This window comes from Mauremys reevesii, linkage group 10 (assembly GCF_016161935.1).
Source record: "Mauremys reevesii isolate NIE-2019 linkage group 10, ASM1616193v1, whole genome shotgun sequence".
NCBI lineage: Eukaryota > Metazoa > Chordata > Testudines > Geoemydidae > Mauremys > Mauremys reevesii.
Window position 1 is genome coordinate 49,588,883 of NC_052632.1, and position 25,423 is coordinate 49,614,305.

The window sequence follows — 25,423 nt, forward strand, 5'->3', positions numbered from 1 at the left end:
TGTGCTACCATCACACCTCACGGCTGCTGTGTAGACATACACTGCATTTTAGGCAAACCGGGCCAGATGCTCAGCTGGTGTAATTTTGTGCATGCAAGTCAAAAGAACTCTTCTCAGTTTACACACGTGGAGGATCTGGTTCACAATCCTTTTACTTGTAAAGAAATCTTACCTGGAAGGCGAAACAGAACAATTACCAAACTGCAAACTGCCACGTACAGAATAGCACTGCACTTTTAGTACCGCCATGTCACAGAGATGCAGCTTCAGCAACTGGCAGCAGCCCCTAGGACCTCAGGGTAACAGATAATGCAGCGTTGGTTCTGGGGACCACCGGATTTGGGGGATTTTAGTATACGGTGTGTCTACAAACTGTACATTTTAAATAATTCACTGCACATTCTGTAGGCTCCACCAGCGTCTGGGCATCCCCAGTGGATGACTTTTCCAGCAACTGCACAGTGCCTTTGCTATAAAGCAAAGGAACCAAATGGAAGTAAGGAAGGGGGAGGGTAGAATAGGAGAGAATGTTAATGTTAGCTAAAAGAAGGTTGGGACAGATCCAGAGAGATGCTGAGCCCCTCCTTATAAGGTGCTAAGTGCCCTCCACTTCCCTTGATGTCAATGGGAGCTAAACTCAGTCAGCACTTTGCAGAATTAGCTCCATCCTTTGCACGCACACATCTCTCCATGGAAAATGCCTTCCTGCTAATTCAAGCTTCTGATTTTGGTCTCATCTTGCACTAAAGCCACTGTGCAAAGGTAACGAGAGAGAGAGAGAGAGACAAAAACCAAACCTCCGTTACCCTTGGAAAAATCAATTCAGCAACTGCAAAAATGCAGCAGAAAAGGCTAATTATACAATAGGCCCCAATAAACTTCCAATCGATTTCAGTGATTTCCCGGAGTTCTACCCAAGAGAGCACTTTATACTTTAACATCCTCACCTCTCCTCCCTTCCACCCAAAAGACTCCCAAAAACTAACGATCAAAAGAGACGAAACTTTAAAGATGCAAGTTTGCTCAGGGAGGAGACGGGAGTTACCTGCTATCCACATCGCTAGTTCTTAGGCAGCAGGTTTAAAACAAATAAAAGGAAGTTCTTCTTCACGCAGCGCACAGTCAACTTGTGGAACTCCTTACCTGAGGAGGTTGTGAAGGCTAGGACTATAACAATGTTTAAAAGGGGACTGGATAAATTCATGGTGGCTAAGTCCATAAATGGCTATTAGCCAGGATGGGTAAGAATGGTGTCCCTAGCCTCTGTTCGTCAGAGGATGGAGATGGATGGCAGGAGAGAGATCATTTGATCATTGCCTGTTAGGTTCACTCCCTCAGGGGCACCTGGCATTGGCCACTGTCGGTAGACAGATACTGGGCTAGATGGACCTTTGGTCTGACCCGGTACGGCCTTTCTTATGTTCTTATGTTCTTATGTTCTTATGTTAGCTTCTCTCTTATATTAAATTCACAGGCAAGCTGTTAGCTCACATCTTCTCTCCCTCTTTTGGCCTCAGTCGGAGTTCGCTCACAGCAGAGTGAATCAGGAACCAGCCCACCCAAGGGAATGGAGTTACACCACATTTAGACTGCTCTGAGATGAGAATCAGGCCTGTTATCTAGAGATGTGAACGGGGGAGCAGCTGCAAACACAGGTATGTCTATACCAAAAATGTAAAAAAGGTTAGCTAGCAGGCTGGAGGCTGTGCTGCTGTGTCTTCAAGGCTATTTTAACCAAGGTTAGCTAAGCCAAGTTAAGAATGCACCTTTTTTGTTGTTGTTGAGTGTAGACATATCCTATAACAACCTCAGCTTTACTGCTGCCCCAAGCCCCGCTCACCTCCTCTAAGATTTTCAATCTGAATGTAGATTATGGCAGTGTCCACAGTGCGCTGGGTGATTCCCCAAGTCAGAGGAAGCCATTCCCTGTGCTGGAGAGCTCACAGCCTGAAAAGACAATGACAAACAAGGGGGAGGGGAAAGGGAGACAACAAGCCAAATGATCGGGTTATGATCAATTTATGTCCTGTCCTATTCGGTTCTTACGTTAGCCCCATCACTATGGTATTAAACTCCCCAACTCCCCCGACCCCAGCAATCCCCAGCTTCAATCCCAGGATCCCTGCCCTCCTAATGTTCACGTGAATAGGAAGTTCACTGATGAGAAAAATGAGGTAAATAAGCAGACATTTTAACCTGCTAGTTGTTTGTAGGTGTCTTAGAAGGAGCAAGTCTCAAGAAGGGATTTAAATGACAGGGTGGCTTTGCAGACCAAACCAGATCAAGAGGACGTTCTCGCTCGGATTCAGGAAAGCATAGATTTGAGTTCATCCCTCTTCAGGACAGCACTTAGGGATGTGCTTATCTTTCCACATGTGTTTGAGGCCTGTTCTTGTCAATGGGACTGAAGCCTCTTCAGAGCTCAAAAGGGATGCTTTCCTGAAATGGGGCCTCTATGCACAAGGAAGAAAACATGGAGAAAGGTATGAGAGAAGCAGATAAATGAGGCATTGAGGTTGACGTCACTGGCACAACAGAAAGTGGGGTGGAGAGAAGGTGTCAGGAGTGATTGGTTATAGACCAAGGACTCTGTACCCTGGGCTGTACAATTTTAGATATTTAATTATAACACCCTTAAAAGGAGGTGTAACTTGGCAACCTTATCTTAAACTCTGCAGAGTTTTTGTCTGGATTCAAGAAGGACTAGAGATGCTCTAAGTCAGGGTGAAATGGCACTTTTATTTTAAGCCTCTTTTGGTGGCTTGGCGGCCACTACTTCTCAGCTTGTTCTGCTCTGATAGGGTTCTTCAAACCTAGGGCCCAGCAACTTGACAGGACATTTTACAATATTCAATAGATACAAAGTAAAGAACTAAACACCCTGCCCTAAAGTACTTACAATCTAAGGGTGCAAATGCAAACATTTACAGTTGGCAAGGAGGAAAAAACACCCATCCACATGGTGACACACAATCAATTCTTTTCCAGCACAAGTTTGTACAGATGCTAAGCTCTTTGAGCAAGGACTGTACTTTTGTGATAGGTTTGTACCACATCTACCACAATGGGGCACCAGTCTCAGCTGGAAGCCTCTAGATGCACAATACAAACAAACAACTAATAAGTGTACAACAACAACAACAACTTTGGGAAGGGAAGAGGCAGGAGAGCATGTAGAGAACATTTTGGCCTCCTCAGTTGTCCCCCAAATCACCTAAAGCAAAGTCACACTTTGTGGTACGCACAGTACTTTACCCTCGTCCCCTAAGTGTGCTAAACCTTTGTGCAGTCCATTGGGATTGGAAATAGGCAGACTCTCAGTGAAGCACATAACTTGGGCTGTCCATGGCTTTGGCATGGCTCAGGTCCCATCATAGAATCATAGAATCTCAGGGTTGGAAGGGACCTCAGGAGGTCATCTAGTCCAACCCCCTGCTCAAAGCAGGACCAAACCCAACCAAATCAACCCAGCCAGGGCTTTGTCAAGCCTGACCTTAAAAACCTCTAAGGAAGGAGATTCCACCACCTCCCTAGGTAACCCATTCCAGTTCTTCACCACCCTACTAGTGAAAAAGTTTTTCGTAATATCCAACCTAAACCTCCCCCTCTGCAACTTGAGACCATTACTCCTTGTTCTGTCATCTGCTACCACTGAGAACAGTCTAGATCCATCCTCTTTGGAACCCCCTTTCAGGTAGTTGAAAGCAACTATCAAATCCCCCCTCATTCTTCTCTTCTGCAGGCTAAACAATCCCAGTTCCCTCAGCATCTCCTCATAAGTCATGTGCTCCAGCCCCCTAATCATTTTTGTTGCCCTCCGCTGGACTCTCTCCAATTTATCCACATCCTTCTTGTAGTGTGGGGCCCAAAACTGGACACAGTACTCCAAATGAGGCCTCACCAGTGCTGAATAGAGGGGAATGATCACATCCCTCGATCTGCTGGAAATGCCCCTACTTATACAACCCAAAATGCCATTAGCCTTCTTGGCAACAAGGGCACACTGTTGACTCATATCCAGCTTTTCGTCCACTGTAACCCCTAGGTCCTTTTCTGTAGAACTGCTGCCCAGCCATTCGGTCCCTAGTCTGTAGCAGTGCATGGGATTCTTCCGTCCTAAGTGCAGGACTCTGCACTTGTCCTTGTTGAACCTCATCATATTTCTTTTGGCCCAATCCTCTAATTTGTCTAGGTCCCTCTGTATCCTATCCCTACCCTCCAGCGTATCAACCACTCCTCCCAGTTTAGTGTCATCTGCAAACTTGCTAAGGGTGCAGTCCACACCATCCTCCAGATCGTTAATGAAGATATTGACTAAAACCGGCCCCAGCACCGACCCTTGGGGCACCCCACTTGATACCAGCTGCCAACTAGACATGGAACCATTGATCACTACCCGTTGAGCCCGACCATCTAGCCAGTTTTCTATCCACCTTACCGTCCATTCATCCAGCTCATACTTCTTTAACTTGCTGGCAAGAATACTGTGGGAGACTGTATCAAAAGCTTTGCTAAAGTCCAGAAATAGCACATCCACTGCTTTCCCCTCATCCACAGAGCCAGTTATCTCATCACAGAAGGCAATTAGGTTAGTCAGGCATGACTTGCCCTTGGTGAATCCATGCTGACTGTTCCTGATCACTTTCCCCTCCTTTAAGTGGTTCAGAATTGATTCCTTGAGGACCTGTTCCATGATTTTTCCAGGGACTGAGGTGAGACTGACTGGCCTGTAGTTCCCTGGATCTTCCTTCTTCCCTTTTTTAAAGATGGGCACTACATTAGCTTTTTTCCAGTCATCCAGGACCTCCCCTGATCGCCATGATTTTTCAAAGATAACGGCCAATGGCTCTGCAATCTCATTGGCCAACTCCTTTAGTACCCTCGGATGCAGCGCATCCGGCCCCATGGACTTGTGCTCGTCCAGCTTTTCTAAATAGTCCTGAACTACTTCTTTCCCCACAGAGAGCTGGTCACCTCCTCCCCATACCGTGCTGCAGAGTGCAGCTGTCTGGGAGCTGACCTTGTCTGTGAAGACAGAGGCAAAAAAAGCATTGAGTACACTAGCTTTCTCCACATCCACTGTCACTAGGTTCCCTCCCTCATTCAGCAAGGGGCCCACACTTTCCTTGACTTTCTTCCTGTTGCTAACATACCTGAAAAAACCCTTCTTGTTACTCCTAACATCTCTGGCTAGCTGCAACTCCAAGAGTGATTTGGCCTTCCTAATTTCACTCCTGCATGCCTGAGCAATACTTTTATACTCCTCCCTGGTTATTTGTCCAATCTTCCACTTCTTGTAAGCTGTTTTTTTGTGTTTAAGACGAGCAAGGATTTCACTGTTGAGCCAAGCTGGTCGCCTGCCATATTTACTTTTCTTCCTACACATCGGGATGGTTTGTTCCTGAAGTTCACAGAGAGTTTGTATGGAGAGTGAGGAGGCTGAATTCATTGGGAAGGCTGATTAATGTATTTATTTTCCAGAGGAGCTGGAATTATTTTTAAGGGTGAGTTGATGTCTCAGGGATGTGGGACACACAGACACACTGAGGAGTGGGAAGGGAGCACAGAAGGATTCGGCGGGGGATGGGGAGACTGTAACCATAACTGGTAACTCCATACAGCCCCATCTCCCACGAGAGACCAAGAAGGGAGAAACTCAGAGGCCCATCTGTCAGGGAAAACAGGGACATACCACAAGCCGCACTATCCCCACAGAAATAGCATGGGGCATGCCTCCTGAAGACACCTGCTGCTCCTCCTTGTTATACCTTCTAGGGAGAAGATAGCGCAGGTCCCTGGGCCTTTCCCCACTCAAAGATAACTGCAGATAAAGGGGGCACTTGTTAGGGAGGGAGGGTTTGGGCAGGGATGGGCCCTCGGTGTGGTACGGCTGCTCAGCTGAACCCTCAACCATCTGACACCATCTAAATCGAGTCCTAACACGATCACCTAAATATCCCAGAATGCACTTGGAAATACCTTCCAAGTCTCCAGTCAGAGCCCCAGTTTCATGGAACTGTTGGCAATTCTAGTATTACAGACAGCCATCATGGAGCTGCCAGATTAACAGCCCAGAGCTGGCATACACTTGAATTTGATACTCCCATAGAACTGTGTTTCCCTTCTTCTCCATGCCTGTTTCATCTTAGAATCATAGAATCTCAGGGTTGGAAGGGACCTCAGGAGGTCATCTAGTCCAACCCCCTGCTCAAAGCAGGACCAAACCCAACTAAATCATCCCAGCCAGGGCTTTGTCAAGCCTGACCTTAAAAACCTCTAAGGAAGGAGATTCCACCACCTCCCTAGGTAACCCATTCCAGTTCTTCACCACCCTACTAGTGAAAAAGTTTTTCCTAATGTCCAACCTAAACCTCCCCCTCTGCAACTTGAGACCATTACTCCTTGTTCTGTCATCTTCTACCACCGAGAACAGTCTAGATCCATCCTCTTTGGAACCGCCTTTCAGGTAGTTGAAAGCAGCTATCAAATCCCCCCTCATTCTTCTCTTCCGCAGACTAAACAATCCCAGTTCCCTCAGCCTCTCCTCATAAGTCATGTGCTCCAGCCTCCTAATCATTTGTGTTGCCCTCCGCCGGATTCTCTCCAATTTGTCCACATCCTTCTTGTAGTGTGGGGCCCAAAACTGGACACAGTACTCCAAATGAGGCCTCACCAGTGCTGAGTAGAGGGGAATGATCACATCCCTCGATCTGCTGGAAATGCCCCTACTTATACAACCCAAAATGCCATTAGCCTTCTTGGCAACAAGGGCACACTGTTGACTCATATTCAGCTTTTCGTCCACCGTAACCCCTAGGTCTTTTTCTGCAGAACTGCTGCCCAGCCATTCGGTCCCTAGTCTGTAGCAGTGCATGGGATTCTTCCGTCCTGAGTGCAGGACTCAGCACTTGTCCTTGTTGAACCTCATCATATTTCTTTTGGCCCAATCCTCTAATTTGTCTAGGTCCCTCTGTATCCTATCCCTACCCTCCAGCGTATCAACCACTCCTCCCAGTTTAGTGTCATCTGCTAACTTGCTAAGGGTGCAGTCCACACCATCTTCCAGATCGTTAATGAAGATATTGAACAAAACCAGCCCCAGCACCGACCCTTGGGGCACTCCACTTGATACCGGCTGCCAACTAGACATGGAACCATTGATCACTACCCATCTTGCTGCATCCTTCCTGCACTGGCTGCCTGAACAAAGGAAAGAACCTTACAGAGCTGCTGGGATGAAGCAACAAGCTTTAGAGCACTCACAGTGCGGAGCACCTGGCAAAGCTCTGCACTTGGCCACATCAGCGACTGCTCCTCACTTGGATGGGTCGTTTTCTGCCTCAGCCAGCGCTTTGTTTTTAAGTCGCAGTGACAGTAAAGTCTCTTTAAAAGCTAACAGATGAGCTGAACGAAGTGTAGGATTCCAGTTCACGACACTAATCGGTTTAAAAACTGCTCCTCCCAACTCTCTCTCCAGATTGGTGCAGCTTCCAACACACCAGGCCAGCTTCCTGCAGGACCAGTGCCAACCACAAGCAATCGGGGTCATTCCTGTTCTACTCCGGAGCTAGGCTAATTATTTAATTCATGTAGGACACTGACTAACAATGAGGAGACAATATTGGTACCAGGTGCTCAGTGCTGCACAAGGCACAATGGGCTCTGCCCTGAGGCGATTACAGGACAGATGCCGATGAGACAAGGTTCACTGGGAGAGCCTGCTCGGTGTACCAGACGTTTGCTGCCCACTGCCGGAAGCCCCACTGCTTTGGCACACCCCATCCTAGGAAGATGCCCTGCTGGAAGGAAAGAGCAGCAAGAGTTGTTCCTCCTGCACCTACAGGGGCAGAGAGCCAGGAGAGGCCAATCAGAGCCAAGGCCAGATACAAACGGCTGGTTTTGATGGGAGAACTAGAGAATTAATCAAGATTTAACTACAAATCAGTCTATTACTCGGAGATATTATGTAGCAATTTTTTATTAAGTAACAAACTTTTGGCAGTGTTTGACTCCACGAGGGGTGGGGGAGGAAGGTGTCCTTAAATGTGTGCTGAGTAGTTTATTCTATCAATAATGGAAAGCAAGTATGCAAAATGTCAATTTAAAATGTTCAGTCGTCTCCAGCATCTCAGCTCGAGGGCCTAGATTTATGTTGGTATGCCTTGCTGGAGACATGGCCCAGTGGCTGAGGCACTGGACTAGGAGTCAGGACACCCAGGTTACTCTGTTCTCAATTCTGCAACTGACCTGTTGCATGACCTTAGCCATGTCATTTCACATCTCCAGTGCCTCCGTTTCTCCACCCACCTTTTATAGGTCTTGCCTTAAAAAAAAAGACTGCAAGCTCTTTGGGGCTGGGACCCTGTCTCCCTACGTCAATGCAGCAAGCCCAACCAGTGATTGCAGCTTGAGGAGACAGACCCGAGCTGGCTTTAACCTAGCTAGCTCTGGTACTTTTGAAGCAGTGAAGCTGAGGAAAAGCACACTGCAGCACAGGCTAGCCCAACAATACTCATCCAGGGTGCCAGGTGGGTTCAGACAGCCCAGGCTGCTGCAGCATTACCACTCTGGTGCCCGCACTAGCTAGATTAAAGCTAGTTTGTGTTTATCTACTGAGCTGCAGTCGCACCCATAACTGCAGTACAGACAGAGGGTATGTTTGTACAATGCCTACCACATGGGGGCCCAATCCTGGTTGGGACCTCTAGGCCCAAATGAAATAGAAATAATCAGCAATAATAAAATTCCAGGAGCACCAGTACCAACAACAACACTGCTACAACGGATTGCCCTGGGTTCCTTTCTTTATCAGAGGATTAGGCTCTTTCCAGAGGGATTATGGTCCTCAATTCAATCCAGGTTGGAGAGGGACATGCTGGACTTCCACTACTGAGGGATTCTAATCATGGCCAAGAACAGCGCAGCAGTCCCCAAACCTCAGCCATTATTTATCTTTTGGATACTGTGTGAGGCAAGAAGCTGCAGCAATAGCCCTTTCTGGTGTTTTTAAATAAACAACAATAAATCTACCCCAGGTGCAAGGAGTTCAACAACCTGACATTTATTTTTTTTAAATATATTTTTATATATTAAAATATACATATTTTAATTCAACCCAAACCTCTTTAAACGTCTTTATAAGCATCCTTTAAAATGTGATTTAGGAGGTAAAAAAGTTGATTAGAAAGATATAGTTTGGCTTACACAAGACTGGAATTTAAAAAAAAAAACAACATTCAGCTTTGATTTAAAAAAATGTGTCAAGCTATAAAAATACCTTCCCCAAGCACCATTATGAACTAGCAAATGATTTCCACCAGATGGTTTATAAAAAGTTTTGCTTCCTGCCATCTCCCCTTGATTGAAGTGCATTTCTCCAGCAGGGGCCATCTTCCTGATGCAGAACAGCAGCCAGGGGAAAACAAAATGCAACTCTGAACTGAAAAATTTAACTCTGCTAGAAAATTGAATTTCAGCTGGGAAGGTTTAGAAAAGCTTCTGTGACCCCGGGGGTAAGGCACAGTATGTGTAATTTAAATCACAAGGTGGACTGGAGGGAAGTGGGAGGTCGGAGGAGGACCTTGGCAAAAAGTTATTTCAAATAGGAACATTTTGGGAGGGGAGTGACAGCTTCCTGCATTCTCCCCGCTGCTCCCTTTGCTCTGAGTTTGTTCATACAGCCACTGGCAACGAAAGTTCTCCTAGTGTGAGCCTCATTACTGACAGTTACTAGTAACCCAGGCTCTGCTGTGGAATTTCTGTAAGGCGTGATGCTAAGGCAAGGTGCTCCCTGGGTAGACAGGTTATGGAGCTCTCCCCATGCCAGCATGCAGGGAAGGGCATGGGCTTGCAGGAGAGCATGGCAGTGGTTGGTTTGGGTGGGGACTTAACATTGAAAAGGTCATAGAGCAGTTTGTAAACTAGGGGCTGGGAGAAAGCTGACAGGTGCGGAGGAGCACGTGGTTTGGACAGAGGCATCACCTAGGGGAGGATCTATTAATGGAGATTCTCTATGTCCTAGTAAAGAGGAGAGGATGGAAGATGATAAAATATGGGTAGGATCTGATGAGAAACAGTCAAATGAAAAAGAGTCTCATTCAATTACACCATGTAATGGCAGACAGCTATGAAGTGACAAGTTTTTAAAGTGCTTATATACAAATGCTAGAAGTCTAAATAATAAGATGGGTGAACTAGAGTGCCTCATATTAAATGAGGTTATTGATATAAAAGGCATCACAGACACTTGGTGGAATGAGGATATTCAATTGGACACAGTAATTCCAGGGTACAAAATATATCGGAAGAACAGAACAGGTCATGCTGGTGGGGGAGTAGCACTATATGTGAAAGAAAGCATAGAATCAAATGAAGTAAAAATCTTAAATGAACCAAACTGTATCATAGAATCTCTATGGATTAAGTTCCATGCTCTAATAATAAGAATATAGCAGTAGGGATATATTACCGACCTCCTGACCAGGATGGTGATAGTGACTGTGAAGTGCTCTGGGAAATTAGAGAGGCTATGAAAATAAAAACGCAATAATAATGGGAGATTTCAACTATCCTGGTATTGACTGGGTACATGTCACCTCAGGACAGGATGCAGAAATAAAGTTTCTTGATGCCTTAAATGACTGCTTCTTGCAGCAGCTAGGCCTGGAACCCACAAGAGGAGAGGCAATTATTGATTTAGTCTTAAGTGTAGCATAGGATCTGGTCCATGAGGTGAATAGATCTGGACCCGCTTGGTAATAGTGACCATAATATAATTAAATTTAACATCCCTGTGGCAGGGAAAACATCACAGCAGCCCAACACTGTAGCATTTAATTTCAGAAAGGGGGACTACACAAAAATGAGGAACTTGGTTAAATAGAAATTAAAAGGTACAGTGCCAAAAGTGAAATCCCCACAAGCTCCATGGAAACTTTTAAAGATACCATAATTGAGGCTCAACTTAAATGTATACCTCAAATTTAAAAACATAGTCAGAGAACCAAAAAAGTGCCATTGTGGTTAAACAACAAAGTAAAAGAAGCAGTGAGAAGCAAAAAGGCATCCTTTAAAAAGTGGAAGTTAAATCCTAGTGAGGAAAATAAAAAGGAGCATAAACTCTGGCAAATGAAGGAATAATATATATAATATATATAATTAGGAAGGAAGGCCAAAAAAGAATTTGAAGAACAGTTAGCCAAAGACTCAAAAAGTAATAGGAAAAAAAATTAAGTACATCAGAAGCAGGAAGCCTGCTAAACAACCAGTGGGGCCACTGGATGATCCAAATGCTAAAGGAGCACTCAAGGACGATAAGGCCATTGCAAAGAAACTAAATGAATTCTTTGCATCGGTCTTCACAGCTGAGGATGTGAGGGAAATTCCCAAACCTGAGCCATTCTTTTTAGGTGACAAATCTGAGGAACTGTCACAGATTGAGGTGTCATTAGAGGAGGTTTTGGAATAAATTGATAAACTAAACAGTAATAATTCACCAGGACCAGATGGTATTCACCCAAGAGTTCTGAAGGAACTCAAATGTGAAATTACAGAACTACTAACTGTAGTCTGTAACCTATCATTTAAATCAGCTTCAGTACCAAATGACTGGAGAATAGCTAATGTGACGCCAATTTTTAAAAAGGGTTTCAGAGGTGAGCCTAGCAATTACAGGCCGGTAAGCCTGACTTCAGTACTGGGCACACTGGTTGACATTATAGTAAAGAACAGAATTGTCAGACACAGATGAACATAATTTGTTGGGGAGAGTCAACATGGTTTTTGTAAAGGGAAATCATGCCTCACCAATTTACTCAAAATCTCTGAGGGGGTCAACAAGCATGTGGACAAGGGGGATCCTGTAGATATAGTGTACTTAGATTTTCAGAAAGTCTTTGACAAGGTCCCTCACCAAAGGCTCTTAAGCAAAGTAAGGGAAGGTTCTCTCATGGCTTGGTAACTGGTTAAAAGATAGGAAACAAAGGGTAGGAATAAATGGTCAGTTTTCAGAATGGAGACAGGTAAATTGTGGTGTTCCCCAGGGATCTGTACTGGGATCAGTCCTATTCAACATATTCATAAATGAGCTGGAAAAAGGGGTAAACAGAGAGGTGGCAAAATTTGCAGATGATACAAAACTACTCAAGATAGTTATGTCCCAGGCAGCCTGCAAAGATCTACAAAAGGATCTCACAAAATTTGGTGACTGGGCAACAAAATGGCAGATTAAAGTCAATGTTGATAAATGCAAAGTAATGCACACTGGACAACATAATCCCAACTATACATATAAATGATGGTGTCTAAATTAGCTGTTACCACTCAAAAAAGATACTGGAGTCACTGTGGATAGTTCTCTGAAAACATCCACTCGATGTGCAGCGGCAGTCAAAAAAGCAAACCATTAAGAAAGAGAGAGATAATAAGACAGAAAATATCCTATTGCCTCTATATAAATCCATGGTATGCCCACATTTTGAATACTGCGTGCAGATGTGGTCGCCCCATCTTAAAAAAACATATATTGGAATTGGAAAAGGTTCAGAAAAGGTCAACAAAAATTATTAGGGATATGGAATTGCTTCCATATGAGGAGCAATTAATAAGACTTTTAAACTTGGAAAAGAGACAACTGGGGGGGGGGGGATATGATAGAGGTCTATAAAATCATGACTGGTGTGGAGAAAGTAAATAAGGAAGTGTTATTTACTCCTTCTCATAACACAAGAACTAGGGGTCACCAAATGAAATTAATAGGCAGCAGGTTGAAAACAAACAAAAGGAAGTATTTCTTCATACAATGCACAATCAACCCGTGGAACTCCTTGCCAGAGGATGTTGTGAAGGCCAAGACAATAACAGGATTCAAAAAAGAACTAGATAAGTTCATGGAGAATAGGTCCATTAATGGCTATTAGCCAGGATGGTGTCCCTAGCCTGTTTGCCAGAAGCTGGGAATGGGTGATGGGGGATGGATCACTTGATGATTACCTGTTCTGTTCATTCCCTCTGGGGTACCTGGCATTGGCCACTGTCAGAAGACAGGATACTGAGCTAGATGGACCTTTGGTCTGATCCAGTATGGCCGTTCTTATGTTCTTATGGGGAGGATGCTATGGGATGTGAAAGGTACGTGCAGGATGTTTAGCACAATGGTGTGGTGGCTACTACTGCTTTAGTGCTCTAAATCACATGGGAAACCTCAAACCCAGCACAGACCAGTCTGACTTTAACCCACCCACCAAAACTCTGTTCCAAACCACCTCTTTGCCAATGAACAAACTGCACCTGACATCAAACACCTCACCTTCTTTCACTTCAGCAACAGATCCTGTCTAAATGCCAAAACCATTTGTAACAGACAAATGTAAGGACCAACAAAATAGCAGCAGCTTCCCAGCATGAGTGGGACTGATCACCAGGCATAAGCACAGCACTCGGGGATAATATGCATATGATGCTGAACACAGTGGACGTAACTTTTTGGAAGAATTTAACAAAAAGTAAAATCAAGTTAACCCTGGGAAGGGCAGAAGCCTGTCCCATGCACCCGAGCACCCTACTTTCATTTCAGCTACTGGGATATGTCCCAAGATCACCTAACTGCTGCTGGAGCATTGAGGAACATTGGGGAGCCAGTAAGCAGTACTCCTCCCTCCAAATTAAGGCCCCACAGTGGGGCTAGTGGCACCTATGCTACTGGAGACAGGTCAGATGCAGAAGTAGGTTCTAGCGTAAATCCTTGCACTTGTAGAGCAATTTAATCTTCAAAGCACTTTATAAACAAACACTTACAAGCGTCACAACATCCCTGTGAGGGAGGTCTGTGTCAACACCTGAGCCATTTACAGATGGGGAAACTGAAGCAGCGATGTTAAGTGACTTGTCTGAGGCCACAGAATCAGTGTCAGAATGGAATTAGAGCTGAGGAGTCCCTCACTCCCAGACATGCGCTCTCACCATAGACTGCAGTTCTTTTGGTCCTGATCACTTCTAGCCATTCTATATCCCATGGTACTTTTCAAAGAGATAGAGGATTAGCTCTGGTGTCCTGCCCAAATTCCAATCTGGGTAACTGCTTTCCTGCCTCTATAAATATTCTGAAGTTTCAATCACAGATATGATTTTTCATTTGCACAGCAGCATTGCTGTGCTCTGTTAAACATCTGCTAACATGGCTGCATTTCAGTCCCAGAGGGAAGCGATGCATACCATGTATGTGGTGTGCATATTACAGCCAGGTTTTCACAAGCACTCAGCAATCATTTAGGCACCCAAATGAAGAGAACAATGGGAGCTGCTGGAGGTTGAGCTCTTGTGAAAGTCTGGCTCCAGTTTGGGAAGTCTAGATAATGTTATGGGATCCTTGGTAAGAAAGCTACTATATGGCATCAGTGCAAGCTATACTACAGTCTGCCTCCTTCCCATTCAGAAACACCCTGTCATCATTTGGACTCCACAGGACACCCTCAGCTAGGAAAAGAAAAATGTCTTCCAGGCCCAGATCATTCTCTGCTGTTGCTCTAATACTCTCACACCTGCCAACTGGTTTGTATTGCTGAGCCAGATGCACACCTCTTCCAATGTCAGCATCATGCAGTGACCTGTCTGGCAATGATATTGTCCAGCACTACCTGAGGCAATGTGTTTGACAGAACAGTGGGATTAGTTTGTTTCCACCTGTAATGCAGAAGCAGGTGGACATGCTGGGAGAAGAATGAATTGGGTGAGAGACAGGTGCATCCAGTAGAACATGGGAATCTCCTGCCTGAACAGGAAGGCTGTTAAGCACAGAGCTATAAACACTATTAAGTAGCTGAGGAAAGGATTAATACACAGAATTCAGAACCAAGCTTCCTGGATTTTAATCTCAGCTCTGCCACTGAGACACTATGCGACCCACAGTAACATCACTTCATCCTGCTGTGCCTCAGTTTCTCCATCTGTAACAATGACATAAATATACTGATGTACCTCACAGGTGGGGTTGAGAGTCTAATATTAGTGAAAGCATAACCCAATAGCGAGTGAGTGTTGCAAGTGCCTATCTGCACCAATCCACAGAGGATGTGAGCTGCTACAGACCTTTAGCTCAAGCTGTAGCAGCTCTTGCTTTTCACTCTGAAGGTCTCAGGTTCAACTCCTGATGTGTCAGCCAAAGTGGCAGTCATCACATAAACATTTTCATACTCTTGGATGAAATGTGCTATTAGTGCAATGTTTTGTTATCAGATGCAGTTCCAGAACGCTGAACACTAGCCTGGCCTCACGTGCCAGTCCTAACACAGGAGCTTCACGCCTCACAAAGGCATCACCTAACTCGTGGAACATCACCTAGCTCATCCTCCTATCTCATGAGTATATTCAAAATTGATCCATCCCTCAGATTTCATGGATGACCTCTGCCATTCTAACTCTTTAAAACAATACTTCACTAGTGACAAGGAGGAGACCAAAAAGTCTGGATTTGTCCACATTGTCACCTGATCTCTGTGCTCCCAGCTTTCCTGCTCCTCAACCTCTCATGCCAGGAACAGCACCATTGACTGACAGGAGCCCAGGGCACAGAGAAACATGCTGAGATACAGTAGGAAATCTGAGCAACATGTCCTGACACTTGTTGAAAAATACCTTCTCCTTCCGATTCACTAATTCTCAACCTATCTGACAAAAAGAAATCTTCATTGCTCTAATCTCTGGGCAGTCAGGAATCAGGACCAAGCAGGTACTTCTTAATCTCACCTTGCTCTCCTGACCATCAGTTAGACTCCTCACTGCTTTGCAGTCTTCATTCTCCCTTAGGAAAGCACCATAGCCATCAATCATCATTTCCCTCCACCTCTCCCCCTCCTTCCTTCAGTCTTGAACCAAAGTTGTTAGGGCTTATCCATGGGAACCACAGTCCCCAACTGCAAATTGCATGGAACTTTTGGCGGGCATCCACTACATTCTTGCTGAATAAATATGATGTGCTTTGGTAAATCAAACGCATCCATGCCAATAATGTGAAAGCAAAAACAGAGAGACCTGGTTTCCCACATATTTGATACTCAGAACATGCAGTGGACGGTGTCATGTTCAGGCTATCAGTCTCCACTCTGAGGCTCTGATATCCAAGAACCCACCCACCAGACTCCCCTACCTTTAAAGGAATGAAAATATGAAGCATACAGGTCTCCAACTGGCCTGGGCTAGGTGGAATTTTTTTTCCAATCATTGGGTTCTCTCCACTGGACGGACCCCAAGAACAAACTGCATCTCTGATGGGGAAGCTCCGGAAACAAGTGCAAGGCCAACAGATGGCCATCTTGAACCCAGGAAAGATACAGTTAGCTTCTGTGGTTAAATCTTCTTGATGGTGATCAAGTCTGAAGGCAGAGGTGGGACAGGAGCCATAGGAAGGGAGCGGAATAGTTTGGAAACCTGACCATCTAACACATTGGAATTCCAGAGTTTAGAACCTCACTAAGGCCCCAATCCTGCAAGCAGAACCATACAGGCAGATCCCTGTTCCTGCATGGAGCCCCACTGGCTTTAATGAGACTCACACCACAGGAGTCTAACCCCCATAGTCCTCTCTGCAGGATCAGGGCCTAAATCCATACCATTGGGTCAGGGATGGCTCTAGCTTTTTTGCTGCCCCAAGCACGGCATTCAGGCAGCCTTCGGCGGCTTGCCTGCGGGAGGTCCCCGGTCCCGTGGATTTGGTGGCTTGCCTGCAGGAGGTCCGCTGGTCCTGCAGCTTCGGTGTATCCACCGCCGAATCCGCAGGACCAGCGGACCTCCAACAAACAAGCTGCCGAAGGCTGCCTGACTGCCGCCCTCACAGGGACCAGCAGGGCGCCCCCCCACGGCTTGCCACCCCAGGCACGCGCTTGGAGCGCTGGTGCCTGGAGCCGCCGCTGCATTGGGTGTCCATTACTCAGAGATGTACACATCCCTAACTGAGGCTCAGAATCAACACTGCTAATTAATCCCGGGCCTGGGTCCTCCATCCTACTAATAACCAAGATCAGCAAATGAATATATCCAGAGTGCAATGCCAACAGCCCTATTGCGGGCTTTCCCAACTCCTGGACCAGATAGGATGGTCTCATTCCAGGAAGAGAGAAGGAAGGTGTCTGTGTTGCTTCTCCAGGCTAGCTGATCACCGAAGCAACATGAATTGATGCCAGCCTGTTTACATGAGGAAGTCGGCCCTGGCAATATTCTGAGGCTCAGAGAAGCATGGTTTTAGTATGTGTTTCTATATAAAGTACTTTATCTGCAGGAAATGTTTCCCCAAAGTCAGACAGACAGAGCTAGATTCAGGGCTAGGAGTGGGATTGCTGATACATCAAGAACGCACCAGTTATTAAAAACCAGTTACAGTATTAAGGGAGACCATGGAACATTGTTTAATATTTAGAGTAATTCCCATGTTGCCGCAGGCACTTGCCCAAGTGAGAAGGCACAACCCCTTCCCCCAGGACAAATAAAGCATAAGATAAAAACAAAACAGTATGAACTTCTCCAAATATTATTCTCCAGAAAAATATTTAATAATGTATAATAGTATCACCAATTTACAGCTGGGGAAACTAAAAACACAGTGAAGTTAAGTGTCCTGCTCATGAGCACAAAGCAAGTGGTGTTAGCCACAGGACTGCAAGTCAGATCTTGTGCTTCCTAGTTCCACAATTCAATCATTAGACTGCAACACTTCTTGCAACAGATAAATTGTGGATTGGCTCCCAAACTTCTACCAATCACTCAGTTCTCTGTTTGCCCCTGAAAGCTTCAAAGACAAACTTAAAGGAAACATAAGTAAGTCTGAAGAGAAGTATTGTGGCTGGAATTTAAAAGGGTTGGCTAATTTAAAACAGATATGTTAGTAATGTCATTCATGATATTTACTTAGCACCTTTTCTCTAAAGTTGCTAACACACTCATGCCCTATGTAGTGATTACACACACACACAAACATATACACAGCGCACATCCAGCAGAAGTGCATTCCCTTAGTACAATGCCAGATCACTGGATCACTAATGACTCAGAGGAAAGACTATCACTAAGGGCTTGTCTACACTACCCGCTGGATTGGCGGGCAGCGATCGATCCAGCGGGGGGTCGGTCTATCGCATCTAGTATAGACACGATAAATCGACTGCTGAGCTTTCTCCCGTCGACTCCGGTACTCCACCAGAACAAGGAGCGCAAGCGGAGTCAATGGGAGAGCTTCAGCTGTCGACTTACTACACTGAAGACACTACGGTAAGTAGATCTAAGTACGTCAACTTCAGCTACGCTATTCATGTAGCTGAAGTTGCGTATCTTAGATCCACCCCGCAAGGTAGTGTAGACAAGACCTAACTCCCTCAAAATCACTTTTTGCTGCAGCTGCTGTGTTTTACTTGGAGAGATCACCATTTATGAGCATTAGCAGCATTTCCAATTCTCATTGTTATCATGAGTCTCATGACATTTGAGAGCCCCAGCAAAATCCCAGCCACTGCTGCTTTCCTTATTTAAAAAAAATAAAATAATAAAGTTCCTATTCCTTGTGGATATGGATAAAGCTTCAAAACACGAACACTAAAGGCTCAAAAACTATAAGGTAAATAAACTCTCCACCCCTCCAAATTTACTTAAAACAACTCATAATTTGGGGGGGGCTTAAAAAAAATCAAGATTTTTGAATGCTTGGGATTAGCAATACTGTAGCAGTCACAGAGGAGCCAGCTAAGATTGTAGAAAAGAATTTGATCTTCTGCTTCAGGGCAAAAGCTGACTTTTTGTAGAGAGCTCAGGCAGGGTTTGTTTGTTTGTTTTTAACCTTCATAGACAGCACGGCACAACTAGACCGTGCACATGGGGATTTTTTGTCTGCCTCTGAAGCATCAGATACTGCCAGAGATGGGGACCACAGATGGACAGTGATCAGAGCTGTTGTGACAGACTTTATGTTCCCTGTGTTTTACAGTGACCTACTATGAGAACTGCTTTTAATGAAAGTAACTGATACACCTACAGGTTGAAAGTGGTGCCCTTTGTGCAAGTGGGAACCCCTGTCACAGCAGCAAATGGCATGCACTTGTCTCTACTCTCCTGAGCAGGCTGGGGGTTAATGCATTTTATTTGTTTTATAACCAAAAAAGAAAGAACAAACGAACAATTCAAAAATACTAAAGGCTAAGCTCAGCCCATGCAGCAAATTCAATCTTTTATCAGACTTCATCTTCCCTGACACTAAACCTTATCAGTTGAACACAGAGGTAGCACAGGAGCCCTTGAACCATGTCTGTCCACTCCAAGGTTTGTCAATTACACAGGTCTTTTAACAACATTCATTGAAACCCAAACAGGACAGTGCTGATGAAGTCCCATACCTGTCAGCAGTTCAGATCTGTTTCGTGGCAGTAGCAACCAAAGATTTTCACCAACAGATACAGGATGGCTTTTTGTTAGTCTCTAAGGTGCCACAAGTACTCCTGTTCTTTTTATAGGATGGCTTGTGCGCAGTGAGGTAGTGTCCTGGGTCCGCTTCTTATTGGGCACATTATCACATCACAAAAACCGGCATTACCTTGCAAATTTGCTGGCAGCCTTAGAAGAGGGAGCCAAAGAGGATTATGCCTGGAGGTGGTATCTCTAGGTCTTGGCTAGCTCTAATCCTGTCTCTATTGTACCAGACTCTGGCCCCGATTCCCAATTAACCTTAAGGCCTCCCTGCAGCCCCTTTACACTAGCAGGGGTTCTCTCGACAAGTCTCCCTGCTGAAGGGTTCTCCTTGGATGGTGCAGAACTAGCATAAAGGCTGTCTGCTTGCCCTGCTTTCAGCCCCCAGCCAAAGGGGTGTGTCAGGGGCCACAATACGCTGCACTATGGCTATGGGAAGCACTGTAAATTACAGCAGACTTGAGGCTGCTCTAACTTACACAGTGGGCCAGGCAGGCCACTAGCTGCCCCAGAATACATGAAGCATAAAAGGTGATTTAAAGCACAATCAGAGGGACTGAGAATTGGAACCCTAGTTCTTCAGGGCTCACAATCCAGCCCCTTCTGCTGTCACTTACATATTTCGTAAGGGAAGAAACAATCGCAAAGTTTTGTAGAATTCTATTAGCCATATGAACGATACTCCATCAAGAGAAATCATGCCAGATTTCTACAGTAAGAGAATAAGAGCAGGCACACACCTCACACCTATTTCATTCAAGAAAACAAACTATTGTAATTTTTAAAAGCTAACATTTTTGCTTGCTTTGCAGCCTTCCACTAGCAAGCACTAAAGAAACTAATCAATGTGCCAAATGAAAGCCATTTTTTTTGCAACTGTCCTCTCAATGTATTTATCGTTCCTCTTCCACAGATGCTGCATATGGATTTGCTCTTCTTCCTCCTCCTCAATGCAGCTTAATGATGAGAGATGCAATTAAATTAATCCCAGTATCAGTCTCCTTCCGGGAAAAAACACTGCCCCACACAAAAAGCCAATGCCAAAGCAAACAGATTCACTCTTCTCAAATGGCACAGGAAAGTAGTTTTAATTATTTAACGCCCTTAATTTAGGGAGAAGAGGATGACTTAATAGCACCTGAGGACACCTTCCAAAGGCAGGGGAGCCAGGTCAATAGCATCTCATTTGTCAGGGAGATGGTGTCCCAGAACGATCAGAGAGATGTGCAAGGGAGGAAAGAAACATCTATGGAAGCAGGCGAACAAGGAAGAAGGAATGGAGGCCCAGCAAGCACGAGATCCCAGTAGTGGCTGCAGGCATCAGCACTATAGACTTCCAGGATGTGGAAATTTGAGCCAGAGAGAGGTGGTGTCCATCCAGTTCTGCACAGAGAGGCTGCAGTACAACTGGATTGTAGCAACACTCTGAAGCTTCATCTGGCACCATGTGGCAAGGTGTAAAGGTGCTCCAGAATATAAGGGGTTCCTGGAAAGGGGAAGCTACCATGAGAGAAGAGGGCTTTCCCTCCTTCCAGCTGGCAGAAGCGGGAAAGGACTTGGGTGATTATTGCCCAGCAGTTTGAGTTATGTGTTGTTGTTCGAGTTTGTATTTTTGGAAAGAGAGCAAGCCCTGAAGAAAGGGATGTGAACAGTTCTGCCTCTAAGTGCATAGACTATGGACTGTACCGTGTCTTCTGGACAACACAGCAAACCATCTGAAGGAGTTGCCCTCAGAAGCTTCACAGAAGACAGGGCTATTTCCCCAAGGGGGAAAAAAAAACCCACTACCACCTACCCACTCTTCTATCCAGAAATCCCCCTCCCTGTCTCTGTAAAACTTTGACATTTAGGGGAGTATCCTCCAACCAGAACCCCTAACAAAGAGGTTAGTATTGACATCCCAACTCTGGAATTGCTTCTTTCTCTCTCTGCATACAAGACAATGGTGAGTGAGGACAGCGTTTCCCATGCATACCCACCCACCCAGCTGTGACTCAGTGACTGAGCAGTGGGTGAGTTAAGAATCAAACATGCTTTCTAGCAACTGTGACTCATGAGCCAAGATTTCCTGCTGAAACAGAAGCAAATTTTCTCCAGTCACATTACGTGTCAAATTTCCCTTAATACCAATATTGCTTTCCCTCTCTCCTACTACCTGCAGCCTTTTCCACATTATTATCATTCTGCATTCTGAAGGGGAAAAAATTAACTACAACTCTCCCCGTTCCTTCTTTGACAGGGTTACTGGCCTAGTGGATGAGGGGAATCAGTGGATGTGATAGATCTTGCTTTTAGTTAGGCTTTTGACACAGTGCCACATGACATTTTCATAAGCAAACTAGGGATATATGCTCTAGATGAAATTACTATAAAACAGGTGCAAAACCGGTTGAAAGAGTAGTTATCAATGGTTCACTGTCAAACTGGGGAGACACAGCTAGTAGGTCCTGCAGGGGTCAGTCTGGCTCTGGTACTATTGAATATTTTCATTAAGGACTTGGATAATGGAGTGGAGAATATGCTTATAACATTTGTGGATGGCACCAAGCTGGGATGGGTTGCAAGTGCTTTGGAGGCCAAAATAAGAATTCAAAATAACACTGACAAATTAGAGAATTGGTCTGAAATCCACAAGATGAAATTCAATAAAAACAAGCTTAAAGTACTCCATTTAGGAAGGAAAAAATCAAATGTACAACTACAAAATGGGGAATAACTAGCTAGGTGGTAGCACTGCAGAAAAGGATTTGGGAGTGATAATGGGTCACAAATTAAATACAAGTCTACAGTATGATGCAGTTGCAAAAAAGGCTAATATCATTCTGGGTGTATTAACAAGGAGTTTTGTATGTAAGACACAAGAGATAATTGTCCCACTCTATTCAGCTCTGGTGAGGCCTCAGCTGGAGTACTATTCTGGGCACCACACTTTAGGAAAGATGTGCACAAACTGCAGAGTCCAGAGAAAGAGCAACAAAACTGATAAAAGGTTTAGAAAACCTGACCTGTGAGGAAAAGTTAAAAAACTGGGCACATTTAGCCTTGAGAAAAGAAAACTGAGAGGAAATCTGATAACATCTTCAAATCTGTTAAGGGCCATTATAAATAGGACAGTGATCAATTGTTCTCCATGTCCGCTGGAGGTAGAGCAATAAGTAATGGGCTTAATCTGCAGCCAGGGAGATTTTGATTAGTTACACCTCTACCTCGATATAACGCTGCCCTCGGGAGCCAAAAAATCTTACCGTGTTATAGGTGAAACCGCGTTATATCGAACTTGATTTGATCTGCCGGAGTGTGCAGCCCCGCCCCCCCGGAGCGCTGCTTTACCGCATTATATCCGAATTCGTGTTATATCGGGTGGCGTTATACCGGGGTAGAGGTGTATTAGCAAAAACTTTTTAACTAGAAGGGTAGTTAAGCTCTGGAATAGGCGTCCAAGAGGTTGTGGAATCCCCATCACTGGAGGTTTTTAAGAACAGGACAAACAGCTGTCTAGATGGTTTTGGTCCTGTCTCAGCAAAGTGGGCTGGACTAGATGACTTGAGGTCCTTCCATCCCTACATTCCTATATTAATATGATTTAAGATAAGTGAAGGGAACTTAATGTTAACCATAACAATTACAAATGGGCTGTACCCACAACACTTGGACTTAGACCGCAAACTCCCCAAAACTGGAGCAGGGAATTCAAATATGGAGTTTTGGGAATAGCATGAAGTTCAGATCTAGGCACTCAATGTTTTAGGGCATGTGGGCCTGGATCTTGTTTCTGCCCACTTCTATAGTAGGTACTTAACTTGGAATATTGTTGTTCCTACAGCACCAAAAGTATGGTGGGCTCTGAGATCACGTACTACTGGGGATACTTGTAATAGGATGCCTGGACTGCCTAATTTATGCCACGTCTCTCTGCTAGCACGTTAATAGGTCAACACAATCACAGAAAATTACAGCAGGGAAAAGGTCTGTTAGATCATAATAGCCATATCCCTGGGGACAGGCACAGCAGGACTGTGCCCTACAGTACGTGCTATACTCGGACACTTATACACATGTACGGTAATTATACCATCAGAGTATAGTCGTTTGCTTGGCTGGTCTTTCTTGGATACAGAGCCAAGCATTTGGCACAGAACTTCACTGGCTGGGCCCACTTCTCTTCCCTCATCAGTGTTCCAGGTGTGTAACTCAATTACTTTCTTAAGTGTTTGGCTAATCTAGACGAAAGATAGCATTCATTAGCATAATCACCAACCTGCACCTAGAGAACAGCCAGGCATACGCTCTGCAAGTTTACCTGTGCCAAGTACGATTCTAGCCAACAGCACTCCAATCTTATGCATCTCTAGAATAGGTTTCCTCATTGACCCAAACCATGTGAAAGCTGAGACTACCAAAGAAAGCACTAACATCACCTGACTCATCTCAAATGGTGACTTAAATCCAAATTTACACACAGATTTCCAAAGATGAAAAGCCAGTTGCATTACCCATTCTTCTAACCTAGTGTTCCTTGGGAGGATTCACTAGAGTCAGGGATTCCACATATTGGTGTCTGATACAGGAGTCTTAAGATCAGCATCTGTAAGATTTGTCAGCTATGGGCAGGTGAAGCACAGGCCTAAAGTGAGTTTGAAAGGATACGTTCCTTTGGAAGATGGCATTCTCTAGTTCATCCCTTCTCTAAATTTCTTCCTGCTGGATTGAAACTATTGAGTGATGCAAAACAACAAGAGAAAACAGCCAGCAAGGAAAAAAGCCTCAGAGCTAAAAGTTTCTTCTGGTTTAATATGCAAAGCTCAAGCAGCTCAATCAAGAAGCCAAAGCTAAATGTCATTTTTTCCCTTGGCACCATCACTCTGCTTCTAAAATAGAACAGGTTATGTCTAGTGGTTTGTCAAATTCCCAGGGCCCTTTTGATCGAGTGTCTGTAGAGACTGACAAAGAGGGAGTATGGGTGGCTTTTCACCTTGTACCTCACCACCAGCACCCAACTAATTAACAAATAACTGCTGTGAGACAATCACTTTGCCTCAGCCAAAAGAAGGGCTGTGCTCTGTAAGTTTCAGTACTGTGCCAAAGCCAACGTACAGAAGAAGAGTGGCACCTGCACACAGCAGTATGTAGAGAGAAGGAAAGGATGTGTGTGTATAGATATATATACACACACACACCCCTCTACCCAGATATAAGGTGACCTGATATAACATGAATTTGGATACAATGGGGTAAAGCAGTGCTCGGGGGGGAGGGGGGGGAGGGCCTGCGCCTTCCGGCGGATCAAAGCAAGTTCAATATAATGCAGTTTCACCTATAATGTGGTAAGATTTTTTGGCTCCTGAGGACAGCATTATATTGGGGTAAAGGTGTATATGGAGATAGACCTATCTCATAGAACCGGAAGGGACCCTGAAAGGTCATTGAGTCCAGGCCCCTGCCTTCACTAGCAGGACCAAGTACTGATTTTGCCCCAGATAGCTAAGTGGCCCCCTCAAGGACTGAACTCACAATCCTGGGTTTAGCAGGCCAATGCTCAAACCACTGAGCTATCCCTCCCCCCAAAAGGGCTACAGAGAAGAACATGTTACCCCTATGTCTGCAGCCATACTTCTGTTTTTGAAGCAATAAGCCTCACCCAGCAGAATGCAAGTCGTGCAGTGAGAACTACAGTAACCTAGCTGCATGTCAGGCCATAGCCCTATTCCTCATCCAGCCGCAATCAGAAATGCCAAACCAGGGGCTTAGCCATCTCCAGGTTTCACTTTGGTAAATCTAAAAATAGGCATAACGGAGGTACCTAAATAACAACAGTCTGTTTTCCAAAGATGTTGGACATCTGCTGTCCTCATTAACTTCAATGGGATTCCTGGCTGCTCAGCACTCTGAAAAACAGACCATTTGTAATTAGGTGCCTACATGTGGAGTTAAGATCCTCACTGAAGACCTCCACGCTTGAAAACCTTGGTCAATGTAGGAATCA

The 25,423-nt window shown here is 44.9% G+C and overlaps 1 protein-coding gene across 6 annotated transcripts in view; it reads right to left on the reverse strand.

Annotated features, from left to right (window-relative positions):
* Positions 1 to 25,423, reverse strand: part of LOC120373766 (ankyrin repeat and fibronectin type-III domain-containing protein 1-like) — a 740,213-nt gene that overhangs the window by 535,490 nt on the left and 179,300 nt on the right. Inside the window, exon 2 of one of the 6 annotated variants that reach the window (XM_039492603.1) lies at positions 1,841 to 1,947. The exons of the other annotated variants lie outside the window; for them this stretch is intronic. The gene's annotated coding sequence lies outside the window, so the exon portion shown is untranslated. The remainder of the gene's footprint in view (positions 1 to 1,840; positions 1,948 to 25,423) is intronic. 6 annotated transcript variants of the gene reach the window in all.